We start from the raw sequence: 12,375 nt of genomic DNA on the forward strand, positions 1-12,375 counted from the left end.
CTGTATTATTCTGTTGTACCTTTAGAGGCTCCGTAGACAGTAGATGTGGGTTAAGAACTTGTGTAAATGTATGTTCATATGTTGGGCAAAGAATTGGTAATTTCATTAACTATTATGTACGAATGTATGTTTAGCAAAAAGGCGTTCTAAATTAATTATATGGCTAATTCTTGGAATATTGAGTAAGGAAAACATGGTGTAACACGCGGGTTAGGAAAGGCACCCAGGTCCGCTTGACTGGGGCTACCCGGTCGGGCGCCGGTCATGTCCCTCGAATTTGGGGCGTGACAAACTTGGTATCAGAGCCTAAGGTTTAAAGGAGTCCTAGGATGTCTCGGAGCCGTGTCTAGTAGAGCCCTACTTATCGGTGTGAAGTCGACCACATCTATAAGTGGGGGGCTGCATGGACATTTAGGAAATTTCCCACTTCTTTGTTATTCTGAATCGTGCGGTGAAGTGAAATGTGAAAGTATCTATATCTAACTCGTGCTTTGTTCCGAACTTTTTCAGTTATGGCACCTAAGAAGAGAGCTAGACTCGGCCTTGGGGCCAATGCCACCACGAGTGAGGCTATGAATCATGTACCTGATGCCGTGGTGAGAGTGACTTCCCGGCCTTGAACCTACCTGGCCCGTCTGGCCCAGACCAGCATGTTCCTGTTCCTATAGCGGCAGAGGGTGCCACCACCCCTCCCACCGATATTCCTGGTTCTGGCACCATTCCAGCTCCTGGTCCCGAGGCTTCTGATGTGGACCTTAGAGGAGCCATCCGTATGTTGACCCAGTTAGTGGCCGCTCAGGCCCAGAGATCTCAGGATGCCCCTACATCCTCTAGCGGACAGGGAGATTGTGCCAGTTCCAGAGTTAACCAGTTTTTGCGGCTAGCCCCTCCAGAGTTCTCAGGCACGGACTCAGAGGCCGATCCGCAGGAATTCCTTGATGAAACGTATAAGACCCTCCGAGTGATGAAAGCTTCAGAGACAGAGGGAGTTGAGTTGGCATCATACAGGTTGAGAGGAGCAGCGTATTCATGGTTCGAGATGTGGGAGGACTCCCGTGGGGAGGGAGGACCTCCGGCCAGATGGGATGAGTTTGTAGATGCATTCATGGACCAGTTCTTGCCTGCTGAGACAATAGCAGCCCGTGCCACTGAGTTTGAGACCCTCAAGCAGGGCAGTATGAGTGTTTGGGAGTACCACATGGAGTTCGTGAGATTGTCCAAGTATGCTCCTCAGTTAGTGTCGACCATGGCAGCTAGAGTTCGGCGATTTGTTCAGGGCCTTAGTCCCTTGGTAGTGAATGAGGCTGCTACAACGGCCTTACACTCGGATATGAACTATGGGAAGACTGTGGGATTCGCTCAGGCCACAGAGGCTAGGAAGTTGAAGATTCGGGCGGAAAGGGAGAATAGCAGTAGGGCCCGATCAGCGGGTCACTCAGGGAGATCAGCTCAGGGGAGAGGGTCGTCAGGGCTGTCCCAATCATATGCTCAGGCCTCAGCGAGCGCACCACCATCTCTGCACAGTTATCAGCAGAGCAGCCGCATGAGACCAGGTTCAGACAGTAGGAGGCCCCATCAGTCCGCTCGTTCAGGAGGGAGATCATAGCAGTAGGGGAGGGCTCCATGCCCCAAGTGTGGGAGATTTCATACAGAGACTTGCTACTTGGATATCCCGGTGTGTTTCAGATGCGGGGTGAGAGGTCACATTCAGCGAGACTGTCGTGTACCCAGTCAGGGCATAGGTAGGGGATCTGCTCAGTCATCCGGTTCTTCAGTTGCCACATCATCTGTGCGTCCTCCAGCCCCAGCAGGACGTGGTACAGTTAGGGGAGGAGCTCGTGGTGGAGGTGGACCCAGCCGGTTCTATGCTTTGAGTGGTCGCCGGAGTGTAGAGGCTTCTCCAGATGTGGTTACAGGTATCTTGTTTGTTCAGGCCATTGATTGTTATGCTCTTATTGATCCGGGGTCCTCTTTGTCTTATGTCACCCCATTCATTGCTTCAAGCTTTGGGATAGGACCCGAACAACTTCATGAGTCGTTCTCTGTATCGACTCCGGTTGGTGATTTTATCATTGCCGCGCGAGTTTATAGGAATTGTGTTGTCACGGTGTGTGGTCGTATTACCACGGCCGATCTTGTCGAGCTTGGAATGTTAGATTTTGATGTTATTATGGGAATGGACTGGCTTTATGCATGTTTTGCCAAACTTGACTGCCGAATGAGAGTCATGAGGCTCGAGTTCCCTAATGAGCCAGTTACTGAGTGGAAGGGAAATGGTGTGGTGCCGAAGGGTAGGTTTATTTCCTACCTTAAAGCTTCAAAGATGATTAGAAAGGGGTGTATCTATCATTTGGTCCGGGTGGCGGACACCACTTCAGAAGTGCCTACCCCCGAGTCCGTGCCAGTCGTGAATGAGTTTCTTGAAGTATTTCCGGACGAGCTTCCAGGGATTCCGCCAGATAGGGAGATTGATTTTGGGATTGATGTGTTGCCTGATACGCAGCCAATATCTGTTCCACCATACAAAATGGCTCCAGCAGAACTAAGGGAGTTAAAGGAGCAGCTAAAAGACTTGTTAGAGAAGGGGTTCATACGGCCGAGTGTGTCGCCGTGGGGTGCCCCGGTTCTTTTTGTCAGGAAGAAGGATGGGTCGCTCCGAATGTGTATTGATTATCGGCAGCTCAACAAAGTCACAATCAAAAATAAGTATCCTTTGCCTCGGATAGATGATTTGTTTGACCAATTGCAAGGTGCAAGATTCTTCTCCAAAATTGATCTACGGTCAGGATATCACCAATTGAAGATTAGGGAGCAGGATATTCCCAAGACCGCTTTCAGAACTCGCTATGGTCACTTTGAATTCTTGGTCATGTCTTTTGGGCTGACCAACGCCCCGGCAGCTTTTATGGATCTTATGAATCGGGTCTTCAAGCCATTTTTAGACTCCTTCGTGATTGTTTTCATTGACGACATCCTTGTTTATTCGCGGAGCCGGGAGGATCATGCCTATCACCTCAGGGCAGTTTTGCAGACTCTTCATCAGCACCAGTTGTATGCTAAATTTTCAAAATGTGAGTTTTGGTTGGAGTCCGTTGCCTTTTTAGGCCATGTTGTCTCAAGTGGAGGGATTCAGGTAGACCCCCAGAAAATCACAGCAGTAAAGGATTGGCCTAGACCCACGACCCCGACGGAGATTCGTAGCTTCTTGGGTTTAGCAGGGTACTATCGGAGGTTTGTGGAGGGATTTTCTACCCTCGCCTCCCCATTGACTAAATTGACGTAGAAAGCAGTTAAGTTCCAATGGTCCGACGCTTGTGAGAAAGGTTTTCAAGAGTTGAAGACAAGGTTGACCTCGGCACCGGTATTGGCTTTGCCAGAAGGCACGGAAGGATTTGTGGTTTATTGTGATGCCTCCAGGGTTGGTTTGGGGTGTGTATTGATGCAGCACGGGAAGGTTATAGCATATGCTTCAAGGCAACTCAAGAACCACGAGAAGAACTATCCGACGCATGATTTAGAGCTTGCAGCAGTTGTGTTTGCTTTGAAAATATGGTGGCATTATCTTTATGGGGTCCATGTGGATCTGTTTTCAGACCACAAGAGCCTCCAGTACTTGTTCAAGCAGAAAGAATTGAATTTAAGGCTGCGGTGGTGGTTAGAATTGCTCAAGGATTATGACATGAACATTTTATACCATCCAGGGAAGGCGAACGTGGTGGCCGACGCTCTCAGTCGAAAATCCATGGGTACTTTGGCTCATTTGGGAGTGGATCGAAGGTCCTTGGCTCAGGAGGTTTATCAATTGGCCAGTTTAGGGGTTTGCATTTCGACATCAGACGAGGGAAATGTTATGGTGCACAATGGAGCAGAATCGTCACTTGTAGCGGAAGTCAAGGAAAAACAGTTTATTGATCCAGCATTGGCTCAGATGAAGGAAGCAGTTTTGAATAACAAGACTATGGCATTTTCACTCAGCAGCGAAGATGGTGTTTTGCGGTGTCAACGTAGGTTATGTGTTCCGGATGTGGATAAGCTTCGGGAGAGGGTAATGGCAGAGGCTCATAATTCCAGGTATTCCGTGCATCCAGGTTCTACGAAAATGTATCATGATCTCAAGGAGGTTTATTGGTGGAACGGTATGAAGAGGGGTGTGGCGGACTTTGTATCTAAGTGTCCGAATTGTCAGCAAGTGAAGGCCAAGCATCAGCGGCCCGGTGGGCTAACTCAGCTTATGGAAATACCGATGTGGAAATGGGAGATGATTAACATAGATTTCGTGGTGGGGTTACCTCGCACTCAGCACAAAGTCGACTCAATTTGGGTAATAGTGGATCGACTCACCAAATCAGCTCACTTCTTGCCAGTCAAGTCCACCAACACTGCAGAACAATATGCTAAGTTGTATATCAAGGAGATAGTCAGGCTCCACGGCACACCACTTTCTATTATCTCGGATCGGGGGGCCCAGTTCACGGCAAATTTTTGGAAGAAATTTCAGCAAGGTTTGGGTACTCAGGTAAATCTCAGCACAGCTTTCCATCCGCAAACTGACGGTCAGGCCGAGCGGACTATTCAGACGCTTGAAGATATGTTGCGAGCTTGTGTCTTGGATTTCAAAGGTAATTGGGATGATCACTTGCCACTTATCGAATTTGCTTACAATAACAGCTTTCATGCTAGCATCCAAATGGCCCCATTTGAGGCATTGTACGGAAGAAGGTGTAGGTCTCCGATTGGGTGGTTCGAAGTGGGTGAAGCAGAACTGATAGAGCCAGATCTTGTGCACCAGGCTATGGAGAAAGTTAAAATCATTCAGGAAAGGATGAAAACTGCTCAGAGTCGCCAAAAGTCTTATGCGGACGTTCGTCGGAGGGAATTGGAGTTCCAAATGGATGATTGGGTATTCTTGAGGGTATCTCCTATGAAGGGAGTCATGCGATTTGGGAAGAAAGGGAAGCTGAGTCCTAGATATGTCGGACATTATCGGATCATTCAAAGGATAGGGCAGGTGGCCTATAGGTTGGAGTTGCCTCCCGAAATGTCATTAGTGCACCCGGTGTTCCATTTGTCCATGTTGAAGAAAGTGGTTGGAGATCCATCCACCATCGTGCCAGTCGAGACTATCGAGGTTCATGAAGAGTTGTCATATGAAGAAGTTTCGGTTGCCATTCTTGATAGACAAGTCCGTAAGTTGAGAAATAAAGAAGTTGCCTCAGTTAAGGTGTTGTGGCGAAGTCAACGAGTTGAGGAAGCTACGTGGGAAGCGGAGAAAGAAATGAAAGAGAAATATCCCCATCTGTTTGATCAAGTCTAGAAGAAATTATGTGACCTTTCTATCTCTAAAACAACTATCATTGTGTCCGAAATGGTTCCTTCCTAAATGCTAGTGAAGTTCCTCTAGTTGTGCAAGACTTATAGGTGTTGTGATTGTTTTAAGTCATGTGAACATCTCTTTGGTAAATGAAAGTTTTATAAAGACTCTTGTGTTAAGTAATCAACTAATAGTAGTGTAGATTGGTAATGAGTTACTTGTATGCATATAATATGTTGAAGTAGTTAAATTATGTGAAACTCATTGAAATAACTGATTCATAAGCAGAACGTATCAAGTGATCAAATGTGTGCAATTGTTAAGGTAGGGAATTGTATGACAGTTGTAGGGATGGTTGTAATTCTGTAATGGTGGTTGGAATTTGTGTTTCGGGGGCCCTCTGTCAGGTAGAGATGTTCTAATTACAAGGGAAACTCTGGCAAAAATTTTCTAAAAATATGGGAAATAGTGAGAAGTATAGGAATCTGTGTAACATGTTTTCAAAACCAACTGATCTTTGAAATACTGAAAAGTTTGGAATAGGTCCTCATTCGAGGACGAATGATTTTAAGTGGGGGAGGATGTGAGGCCCCGTAAAAATTTTGGGCTCAAAACCTAGTAGCTTGTGGTGTCGGCTCCGAATATGTGTTTGGAGTTCGGACCCTTGGTATTGATCTAAGCTTTTAAAAATCAAAAGAATCAATTTTTCCAGAAAAATGCCATTCTGCGGCCCAGAATGCGGTCGCAGATCTAGTATGCGGACCGCATTCCTACCGCATAGTGAAACAGTAGTTTGGTTAAAATTAAGGTCAAGATGCGGTCCATTATGCGACCGCATAATTGATATGCGGACCGCATTTCTGCCGCAGAGTGAAACAGAAGAATTGTCAAAAAATTAATGTTGAAAATGCGGTCTATTATGCGATCGCATAACCAATACGCGGACCGCATAATCGTCGCATAATTTCCTCAAGGATTTGTGAAGGTCAGTTATGCGGTGCATAATGCGACCGCATAACAGGAATGCGGATTGCATTCCTGTCGCAGACCCAAACAGACCCCTCAGAGTTTTGGGGGCACTTCTGCGGTCCAATCTGCGAACCGCATTTTGATTCTGCGATCGCAGAATGCGACCGCAGATCTTGCTCGGGCTTCTATTTTTCTAAATTTTATACCCGACCCCTTTTAAATAAAACACCCCCAGCCCCTCATTTTTAACGATCTTCTGCACAAAATAAGAGAGAGGAAGAGAGGGTCTTGAGAGAGAAAGTCATCTTCTCCAAAATTTGATTCTTCAAAACTATCCGGGCCGGGAAATTTCAAGCTTATCTTCATCCCCCTTTTCTTGCAGGTAAAATCCCTAACCCTTTTCATTGAATTTCTGGTTAAACTAAGGGGGGGAGTCTCATGCATTGGTTCTTGAAAATAATGGTTGAAATCATACACGCATGTCCATTAAAACCAAAAACCTAGTGGGAGTAAAGACTTGTGCAAAGAAGGGGTTAATAATCTAAATATGTTCGGGTAGTGATTTTGAACCTTGAATTCCAAGCTATGTGTATTAATTTGTGCACTACATTGACATTGCTAGATTTTTGGTGAATTGGAAGTACGAATTAAAAAGGGATTCAGCTCCGGGTATGTATGGCTAACTTTAACCTTTGTAAAATCGCCTTGTTTGGTGTCCAAATACTTGGTATGTGATATCTTCATGGATTATTTGTGAAGTTAAAACTCTTGTGAGTAGTATGTGTTTACTTGTGTGAAACATTTGTGAATTCATGTAGATATTGTGCCTTAAACATTGTTGGTTAAAGCGTCCGATATGATTGTGCAAGTAAATGGCAATAAACCAAGTTGAGATTGTGAATGTGTTATGTGGTAAGAACCGTGGAATAAATGATGGAAAGGAATCGAAATTGGTGAAATTGAAATAACTGTGGTAACATCCTTTGTGGCTAGTCGTGGAAAAGTATTGTTGTGATTTAAATGGTACAACGGGCTGTTGAAAAAGATGGAAATAGCATTGATAGTCATATAAACCCTGTGTGAGTTGTGCTGTTGTTCCTTGAGATGTGTTGCTGTTGTCATTGTGATTTGTTGTTGTTGTTCTTGAAACTTGTTGTTGTTATCCTTGTAAATTGTTATTGTTGTGGTATTGTTTGTGAATTGTGACTGCTCGGTGGGATCGGGTTGCGTGCCGCAACACGAAGTAATAAGGTGTGGGTTGTGGTGATAAGGGTGGCCAAGGTAATAAGGGTGGCCGAGGTAATAAGGGTGGAAAGTGATCGATATCACTATTAAAATGAAATATGAGAATATTGTGAAATTAAAAATGTGGAAATGATGATGGGCAAAAGGAGAGATTGTTAACTTGTTTGCCTTGATTGTTTTCCTTGTGTGTATTCAATTGTTGTTTCCCTCTATTGTTTGTTACTCGTGTATGGCTTGAGGTTACTCAGGGTAAAGTTTGTTATACATACCAGTACAATTCAAATGTACTGACGTCCCTTTTGCCGGGGGTGCTACATTCGTGTTATGATTGTAGGTGGATCCGTAGCAGGTACTCCAGCCCACCGATCGTAGCTCCCCCTTCGTCTCCCATCAGCTGTTTTGGTGAGCCCCTTTCCTCTCGGGGCCCTGCGTGGCTCAGGCCGCTTTGTTTCCGGAGTTTTATTTTAGTTTTTGTGTAACGTATAGCCGGAGCCTTATTACCGGCAAATACTGTATTATTCTGTTGTACCTTTAGAGGCTCCGTAGACAGTAGATGTGGGTTAAGAACTTGTGTAAATCTATGTTCATATGTTGGGCAAAGAATTGGTAATTTCATTAACTATTATGTACGAATGTATGTTTAGCAAAAAGGCGTTCTAAATTAATTATATGGCTAATTCTTGAAATATTGAGTAAGGAAAACATGGGGTAACACGCGGGATAGGAAAGGCACCCAGGTCCGCTTGACTGGGGCTACCCGGTCGGGCGCCGGTCATGTCCCTCGAATTTGGGGCGTGACATCGTTATCCCTTTGTCTTACCTTGAAAAGGTTCGATTTTCTTGTTGTAACCTTTATGGCCCCGGCATGTGCCTTTACGAAAGAATCTGCTAACATGGCAAATGAGTCGATGAAATTTGGCGGCAGGTTGTGATACCAAATCATTGCTCCCTTTGGAAGGGTCTCTCCAAACCTTTTCAACAACACAGATTCGATTTCATCATCTTCTAAATCGTTACCCTTGATGGCACATGTATATGAAGTAACATGCTCGATCAGTGGTCTCATTATATTTGGGTATGTCTGGCATACAAAACTTCTTTGGAATAGGCTTCGGAGCCGCACTTTGAGGAAATGACTTTTGTATAAACTTCTTCGAATCCATCCCTTTCAACATTGGTGGTGCCCCGGTATCTGATCAACTCGAGAGTTGTATGTCTCCACCTTTTTATCATTATCTTCGATATTCTTCTCTCCTGACTCGATTCCCTTGGTGAGCTCCTCGAGCATTTTTTATTACTACAGGATTGGTCCTTGATCCGTTACCATTCGACCTCTCTGGCACTGGCTCGGTACGACGAGTGATTTCCGGCTCAACCCCACTCGGAATTCTATGTAGATTTTGAAGCTGAGCAATAGCGGCCTGCTGAGCCTGTAGCATCTCGAATATCACCAGGAGACTAGCTCCTCCGACTCCTCTGCCCTGTGTACCTTGGCCACCAGATCGGCCTTCCCTGCGTCCACTCCCTTCGGGGTCCGCGCCTAGATCTGCATTTAAAGCAATGTGGCAACTGACATCGACCGGATCGACAACTGGTGTTTCCCCGAGATTAACCGGTGGCACCTCGGCTCCTGGAGCAATTATATTGTCGTTCTCCCCGTGAAACCCGAGACCATTATCACCATGTGTGGGTGCGTTTTGTGAGTTTGGCATGTTTTATCCTGAAAGCAAAAATACTTGACAAGAACAAGCGTGAAATAATGTGTATTATTATAATCAGCACCGAACAATCACTATTATCCTTAGCCCCATGGTGGGTGCCAAACTGTTTACCCTAAAATTCGAGTAACAATTAAACTTATATTGTGGTTTTAAGGATATGCGATTCAATTCAATGCCAATTGATAAACAAGGAATTAAATAGATAAATTAGGAGATTGGATAGATCAAATTAGTATGCGAGTGGAATCTCGACCTAGATCCAAGACGATCTCGAGATAGAGCAATAGTTATAACAGTAAAGAAATGAAACAACAATGACGAACAGTAATGAATGGTAAGCAAGATAAAAGAGCAGTGGATGTGCATATTATTATTAGTGAACACTAATGCTTACAAATGAATGGGATCCCTCTTTATATAATAAGGGAATCCTAAATAAGGTACACTTCTAATTATAGTAGGAAATTATATTAATATCTAATTAACATTTGTAGATCGATTTGTTCCGAGATTCACGCCACGATTCTCGACCAATCGCGGATATCTCGCCTTTTCCGTTATCAAGCCAGGCCGGCGTTCCTTGAAGTCTGCCTCTTTCCGTTCGTGATCGAGGTCGACCTCAGGATGACTCGACGCCCTAGCTCTTTGACGCGACATTGCTATCTCGACCAAGGAATAAAATCGGGTAGCCCCGATTTCCGCCGTATACATGAATCTTGAGGAGGGAAAGAAAAGAATAAGAAATACTAACCTTTTGATTTGTCCGGCACATATTACACATTCATCTGATTTACTTCATTCGCCGGCAACTTCACCTGCTTATTCCTTATTTTTCCACAAAAATTTTGAACTAAATAAAAACAGAAGAAATATCAAAAGACAAACCCAATGAGAAATGGAATTTTTTCTATTAGACACTTCCATGTACATGGTAATTGATATAATAGAATCATCGTAAAAAAATTTCACACAACTCTAAGCTAGCGTTTGGACATAGATTTGGTTGAAACTTGAAAAAATAAATTTTGAAGTAGTGAAAAATAATTTTTTTGAAGTTGAAGTTACGTTTGGACATGCATTTTATTTGAAAAAAATTTGAAGTTTTGTGAGTGGGAGAACAAGTTTCACCCAAAATCTACCCTAAACTAGATTTTGGGAACTTGAAAAATAATTTCAGAAATTTTTCAAAAATAAATCATTAATCTATGAACAAACAATGTTTTCAAAAGAGATTTGAAAAAACGTTGCCAAAATATATGGCCAAACGGGACCTAAGAAAGTGCAAGATGTGACTTCTATGATAACAACAACAGATTTTTTAAAATCTCCATCTATAAATATTTTGAAGTGTTCTTGTTCTTCAATCAGCCCCGGTGACGTTTGAATAACTCAAAGTGTTTGAGAGAGATTAGGTATCTATTTAAGAACGTTTCTCAGAATTCTATGAGTCGACAAACATAAAGGTTCCTAATACATTTGTATTCAATGATTTAAGTTAATATTTTAGCCGTTTTATTTTACTTAATTGAATTAATTAATACCATTGTGGGAATTAAATTGAAGAGTAAAATGATTGTTTAGAGGGTAATTTGGTCATTCAACTTCTGAAGGATATTATGGTAAAATAACGTTACACTAAAAGTTTCATACTTATAATATAGTATGATGATATGATATGATATATGATATAATATGATATGATGATTTAAGATCTTATTGTACTTAATATAAATCTTCTACTTGAGGTTGAAGCAGCAAACAAATTCGCCAATTATAAGATTTGGTTCAATTGGTACAGAGTTTATTCAATGGGGCCGAGCTGACAAAGTTCTATACTTCTACATGCCTCGTCTTATTGCCTAAGGTCTACAACCCTGGCTCTTTTTCAGATATGGGGCCTAAGTAACTTCTCAAACAAAATTTTATCTAAGATTATAAGCATCAGGTTGGCTCCACTTTTGCCCAAGCTTATTTCAGAAAATCAGAGTGGTTTTGTCCATGGAAGATTGATCACTGAGAATGTGTTATTGGCTCAAGAAATAATTCATGGTATTAAGAAGAAGAATGTGGGGAGAAATATGGTGATTAAATTGGATATGGCCAAGGCATATGACAGGGTTGATTGGAGGTTTCTATTGAGCACATTAAGGAAATTTGGTTTTTCGGAGATGTGGATTGATTTGATATGGAGATCAATATCCAATGTGTGGTACTTAGTGCTTATTTATTTTGTATTAAGTCTTTTAAGTTTTATGCTTTTGTTCCTTGTATAGTAAGGTGCAATGTTTTGGGGATAGGTTTATGTTGATATGGGAACAAGAGGAATTTTGATGTGAAGGGTTTGGATCATCCATCCCTCATAGCATTATGTGTAGCATGTCAACTGACTGCTTCTTTGTTTGTACTGTTTTGTTTTGGTGATCTATAGAAGGGGACCGTCACCACAAGGCGGAAATTTACATTAAAAAAAAAAGACCAAATATATACAGCCCATTCAACTTGGCACCATTTTTCATTTTGGCATTCTATTTCTACCATATTCCATTTTGGCCCTCCAACTCTATTTTATATGTTCCATTTTGGCCCTCCACTTTTTTTTATGTTCCACTTTAACACACAAGCTGAAACCATTGCAAATAATATAGCGCGTGTGTCACAAATCTGAGGTGTAATAAATTCCAATTAAATGTTGCTACCTGGTTTTTCATCCATGTCAAACGGGTCAATACTAAAATACCGAAACCCGACCGTATTTTTTCATCCACTGTTGCCCTATCTTCATTCTCTAAGTTCCAAAGCTTTCATCTGCCGATTTCATACCTGGCCCGTTTAGATGAAATAAACCCACAAAAATATGGTCGGGTTCATGTATTTTAGTATTGACCCGTTTGACACGGATGAAGAAACCAGGTGACAACATCTAATTGAATATTTATTACACCACAAATTTGTGTATACACACACGCTATATATTTTTGTACTGGTTTCAGCTTTTGCGTTAAAGTGGAACATACGAAATGAAATTGGAGAGCTAAAATGGAACAAGGTAGAGATAAAGTGCTAAAATGAAAAATGGTGCTAAGTTGAATGGGCTGTATATGTATTTGGATGTCGCTAAAAATCAAAATA

This window comes from Nicotiana attenuata, chromosome 8 (assembly GCF_001879085.1).
Source record: "Nicotiana attenuata strain UT chromosome 8, NIATTr2, whole genome shotgun sequence".
Taxonomy (NCBI): Eukaryota; Viridiplantae; Streptophyta; class Magnoliopsida; order Solanales; family Solanaceae; genus Nicotiana; species Nicotiana attenuata.